The sequence below is a fragment of the Adiantum capillus-veneris genome, chromosome 24 (assembly GCF_014529385.1).
Source record: "Adiantum capillus-veneris isolate H3 chromosome 24, ASM1452938v2, whole genome shotgun sequence".
In the NCBI taxonomy this organism is placed as follows: Eukaryota; Viridiplantae; Streptophyta; class Polypodiopsida; order Polypodiales; family Pteridaceae; genus Adiantum; species Adiantum capillus-veneris.
Genome location: NC_140954.1, coordinates 97,185,166 through 97,191,510, shown reverse-complemented (window position 1 = coordinate 97,191,510; position 6,345 = coordinate 97,185,166).

Genomic DNA, 6,345 nt, shown 5'->3' with positions numbered 1-6,345 from the left:
CTTGTCATGCTTGATGACTAAGGTGCTTGATGATTGAGGTGCTTGAGATGCTTGAGGTGCTTAATGATTGAGATGCTTGAGATGTTAGGGTTACACTTGAGGTGAGAACCCAGCCCAAGCTTAAAGTGCTTAAGGGCCAAGCTTGTGGTGGGAATTGGGCCTATGCATGAGGGGTTGAGGTGTCAAAAAGTCAAAGATTCAATCCCTACAAGGAGGGGGCGAGCCCTACATGAGGGGGGATGAGAAAGAACACCCACACACTCACACAAGGCATGCATGGTACAAAGAAAGCAAAAGGGACACTTGTTAAGTTCCTCCTCATGTTGCCCTCATGGTGTGCCTAAAGCCTATTGGTTGGCCACCCAAGGGGTCCAATGATAATTTAGGGGATTTAATTAATTGATTTTGCATTTATCAAGTCCTCTCTCTCAAAGGGGAAAGGGGGACACTTGTCTCAAGGCTACCCTTGCTGCTTGTAATGCCTCCTGCTTATGATTGGCTAGGCCTGGAGCGGTCCAATGAGCTTCAAGCATGAGCTACAAGGGGGGGTCGACCCAAGCAAGCTAGGGGGTTGCTTAGGGGGTATACTCACCCACACACACTCACAAACACTCTCATTGTGTGCTAGGCAAGGTGCAAGAGCTCCATCTCCTTCTCCAAGCTCCTTGAGAAGTTGAGAGCCTACACCAACACTCTTGGCTATGGAATGCAAATCCAACCAAGAGCTATGCTTCAATGCTTAAGCTTTCCATCTTCTCCATCTTCATTACTATGCTATTATGTATGCTAAGCAAGAAGAGTGATGATAAGTGAGGAATTATTTCTTTCTCCTATGGAATACTTCTTCTTCCTCTTCCCTACCCTCATTCCCTGCTAGCTCTCTCCACCTTTGAAGGTGTTTGAGGTCTTGGGACTGAGGCTTGGGATAGTTAATGCTTTCACAAAGTGCATGTTATGCTTATTGCAAGAAGGCTAATGGTTTATTGCAAGTAGATTAGTTACTTAATGCAAGTAGATTAATTGTATTGCAAGGTAGATTAATAGTTGCTTTAGGGGGGACCGGCTCCACATAAATCCGGTCCTCAACTGTTGTCATATTCTCTAAAATCTCTCTCTCTCTCTCTCTCTTGCAAAGGTATTGCTCATGCCTAGTTAATTAAGTGTTATGATTAAGTTGCTACTACCAATTAAGTTCACCATCTATGCTCTCAAAGTTGCTCACTCTAATTCTCTTAATTCAGCTATTCTCTAAGTTCATAGGCCATTTCCATTACATTGGTATCAGAGCATTTGGTTTCTCTTTTCTTGCTTAAGAAGAGAGGTCCTTAAGTAGCCTATAAATGGTTGATGTTGTTAATTATATTAGGGTAAGTGGAACTGGGATCTATTATCGGTTTTGTTGAGCCCACTATGTGGGGGATGGTGCACACCTCGGGAGCTTTGGACTTAATAATGGAGTCTTTTTAGACTTGCTTACGGCTTTACCATTATTGAGCCATAAGAAGTCCGAAAGGAGCTAGCCCTCGGCAACTCTGCTATGTTAGACTTACTCCTCTACTCTCTATAATTATCCACTTCGAGCCGTGGGTGTAGATACTTAAGAGCCGATTTTCAAAGGCTAAGATGAGTGGCAACTAAGGTTTTGAATTGCCAAATCATACGCTAAGTACATACATAAATTTTGTTAACATGGCTGACAATAATCAAGAGAGTAGAACAAGTATTGATAACTTTGATTTTGCACATGAAGGTGCTAATGATGATGCTCCCATGTTTATCAAGTGTCTTGTTTCTAAGCTGCAACAAGCTATGGGAAACCCAGCCCTACAAGGTGAAGTTTTCCAACAACTTCATAGTTATGGGATTCTCCAAACTCCCCCAAAAGAGAGAGCACCTGAGAAGTCTCTTCAAGAGATTTCCAAGAGAGGGCTCTCTACAGTGAGAGAAGAGGAGAACCCATATGAAGCACTTAAACGATTACTAGCGGGCTTACCTCCATCCAAGAAGAAAGGTGAAGTCTCTACTATAGAGCCTTTCCCAAGAGAAGGTGAAAGAAGTGAGTCTCCCAATAATTCTGAAGATGTGGCTCCAAGAAGACGGCAGCCTCAACGATCTCCAACTCCCCCCAAGAGAGAAAGATTGCCGGAAAGTCCTCCTCCTCGTTATCACAAAAAGGAAGAGAGGTACCAAAAGAAGGAAAAGGAGAGAAAGAGGTCACCCTCTTCTCCATCTTCATCACCTTCCTCATATTCCAATGAAGGTAGCGGCTCTTCTCTCAAAGAGCCCAAAAGGAAAGGCCATCGCAAGTCCTATCCGGTATGGAGAAGGTACAAGAAGCCGAAGAAGTTCAAGGAGGGAGGAAAGGACACCACTTTTCTTACCTATGATGGCACCTTTGGTGCTACGGACAAGATCTTGGCCTTCATCCAACAGTTTGATGTGGCCTTTGGTGATGAGGACTTCATGGAGTCCTCTAAACTGCGTCAGGTATCTATGCATTTTCAGAGCTCCGCTCGTCAATGGTGGGCTAGCCTACGAGCCCAAAGGAAAGCTCAAAGGACATGGAAGGCTTTAAGAGCCTCAATCATGAAACAATTTCTGGCAAGCAACACTAAAGACAATGTCCTCACAGAATGGCAAAGCTTGAAACTCTCTCCCTACGAGTCTATCCAGAAGTATGTAGATAAGTTTTGGGATTTACTTCTCAAAGACAATGTCTATAGAAAGATAGGCTTTGAGGAGCAAAAGCAACAATTTTGTGTGGGTCTTTTTGACGAGATGGCCGAGTATATTGACTCTCAAAGGCCTAATGCCATATCGGCGGTCAAACACCATACTATGGTTGCCTCTCAAATCAATTTCCAACAAGGGGTTAAGAGAAACTCTAAGCCCGTGGAAGTGAAGGATCAAAATGAGCCTAGAGGAAGGAATAATGCTCAAACTTTCTCCAAAGGCAACTCTAGCAACACCAATAACAAAGCTAAGGAGAAAGGCGTCTACAAAGGTAAGAATAGACTCTCTCCAATAGAGCTAGAGTGTTATCGTAAGGATAACAAATGCTACAAGTGTGGACAGTAAGGGCATGTCTATCATGCTTGTCCCCAAAGAAATGCACGCAACGAGCCGCCTTGAGTTTCTATGTTGGAAACTCCAAAAGAGAATGCTCATAGCAAAAGGGTTTTGTTTTTCCTATGCTAGGAGATATGTACATACATGTTTATGAGTCGGGTAGCATCCTATCCCTTGTAAATATGCATGCTTTTCACAAGTTAATGAAAATCTATATATTCTTCTACATGATTTTTGTTAGAAATTCTGTAAATGAATTCAAAATTTCAACCAATAACAATTTTTAAAAAAAGATTGGAATAAAGAGGAATTAGAATTTTCTACATTCCTAAATGGATTCCAAAATGTTTTTATTGATGATACCCCCGTGAGCTATCTCCACAATGAGGGGACAATGACCATGCAATGGAGATTTTACCATGAAGCTCATTGCCTAATAAGCCTCCTTATTGAGCTTCATAAGCTCCACAAGAGGAGTTCAAAAGGCAATAGCATGAACTGGTAAGTTTCGAGAGAGATTAGGCTTTCTTCTAACCAAAAGAAAAGTGAATTTTTCAAGAGATTCAATAATTAGGTCACATGATCTCTAAAGGTGGTATTTGTATGGATCCACAAAAGGTAGAGATAATAAAAAGATGGCCTAATCCAAGGAGTCTACATGAGTTGTGAAGCTCTAAAGGTATGAGTGCATACTAGAGATGCTTCATAGGAAAAATTCATGCTTATAGCAGGTCCAATGTAATGCCTGGATGCATGCCTTCGAGCAAAAATTTTCTTCAAGAAGGGAATACCATAGAATACAAGATTCAAAGACTCAAATCCAATGAGCGAATGCTGGACATATACAAAAGGAACTACAAGCTGTTTTACATGCCGTTGACACATGGAAGTATTTCTTGCGGACTCCATCCATGATACAAACCAAGCTCTTCAACAATCAAATGAGGTAGGCAAATTTCTTTTTGCAATTTAAATTTTACATTGCTCACATTGTTGACAAGCACAAACATGTAGCCGATGCACTTTCCCGATGGCCAAGGGTAGATAGGGTATCAATAGCAACTTACAATGAACTATGTATTATGATAGTTAAATATGCTTCTAACCCAGGCTTTAGTGATATGATAATAGCCTTTACAAATGGAAGAAAAAGAACCACTCACGTTAGAGGATGGTTATCTTCCATACCTCAATAGGCTATATCTCCCTCACTTCCCATACTCCTCCCATATGCGAGGCAAAGAGGAATTCAAATTTACTCTGCTACGAGTAAAAGCATACTTGTATTGGCTTACCATGCCAAGAAATGAGAACATACAAGAGTATGTTTCAAAATGTATGGTATACCAAAAGATGAAGTATGATAGAAGGACCATGGCTTGCCAACATCTAATTGTGTCAGATAGAAATCCTACCATGACCACTAATTTCTGGTAGAGTCTCTATCAGAACTAGAGTAACCCTCTTATGTCAGCCTACTACTCCAACTGATGGCCAAAAAATAAAATCACAAAACTAATGATCCTTGATCTACTAAAAGCTTGTGATTCAAAATAGATCAATGCTCAAAATGGGAGAAGCACTTACCCTAATAACAGTATGTCTCTAATAACATGAACATACTTTTAAGGGGGAAGTAAATTTTGAGGCTAATGACGGAAGATCCAAAAGTCCCTTGTATCTTAAGGTACTTGGGAAGATCTTCATTGCAAAGGAGTATAGCCGAGATCAAAACGAATCTTTTTAGAAGATCAAACAGGCTATATCCATCTATTAGCTAGGCAAAAGAGGCTCCTGCCATTAGGCACAAAAGAGCCTTATCCTTTAAAGAAAAAGAATAAAAAGTTGGGTCTTACTAAACTTCCCCAGGCTCATCTAAGGCAAATTACACACAAGAATCCTACGGGCCATTAAAGGTATTATGCTCGGTTAGCACAAAGATACTATGGCCCCTTCTAAATTTTCAAGCCCATCCATCAGATGGCTTATCAGTTAAAGTTTCCCAACTACTGGCTCATATATATCATTTTTCATGAGAGCCTATTGGAGCGCCTTATTAAGGAGAGCCACCTATAGGGTCTATAAATGAAGACCCACCAGAGATCGAGGATGAAGCAAACGAGCTCCAACCCAAGTTCATCCTTTGACAGGAACACAAGGTATTAAGAAATGGTAAGATTACTGAAAGTATCTTATTTAAATTAAGAGTTATCCTTTCAAAGATGCTAAATGCATGCAAAGAACATAGCTTAAGGATAATATGAACCTTGTTAATCATGCTTACAATAACACATAAGAGTAAGCAAATGTAAAAGAAATGCATTTTAAATGATTCATGTTTTTGTCTTATAAGACTCTCTTTTTATGTTTTGTGCACAAATTTTAAGAAGTATGCATACTTAGGATCATGTTTGCGTGACTACGTCTCCCAAACACCAAGTAGAACTTGTCACTCTACTTTGGAAGTATGATATGGACTAAAAAGAGCAGACATGCTTGCGGCAGACAATGTCTCTCAAGCACCAAGTGGATTAGCCATCCACTCTGGAATGATGTCGTAGGGTAAAAATGGATCCTCTACCCGCTAAGACCAATGGACTAATGGGTGAAACTTTACCATCTCTACCTCATAGTCGAGGACGACTATGATTTCAAGAGAGAGGTAATGTCATAAAAACTAATATCTAACCAACCCAAATGATTTTCTCATATTAAATTGATCACTTAATGTGGGAGAATAAATGGAAACAAGGGTTAAGATATAGACATGTGCTTATAGATCTATCTCAACATGGGGCCAATGGAAAAGGAGCCCAAATGAGAGATGGTCTATCAAACAACAAGGCTAACCAATGGAGCATAAGACCTTATGGTTAGCTTCATTGAAGACCTCCAATAATGTGTGTAAAATTCCTTTGACCTTAGGTAAGCTAGGGCTGAGCTTGAGGCGCGGGAATCTGACCCAGCTCGAGGTGCTTGTCCTGCTTGTCATGCTTGATGACTAAGGTGCTTGATGATTGAGGTGCTTGAGATGCTTGAGGTGCTTAATGATTGAGATGCTTGAGATGTTAGGGTTGCACTTGAGGTGAGAACCCAGCCCAAGCTTAAAGTGCTTAAGGGCCAAGCTTGTGGTGGGAACTGGGCCTATGCATGAGGGGTTGAGGTGTCAAAAAGTCAAAGATTCAATCCCTACAAGGAGGGGGCGAGCCCTACATGAGGGGGGATGAGAAAGAACACCCACACACTCACACAAGGCATGCATGGTACAAAGAAAGC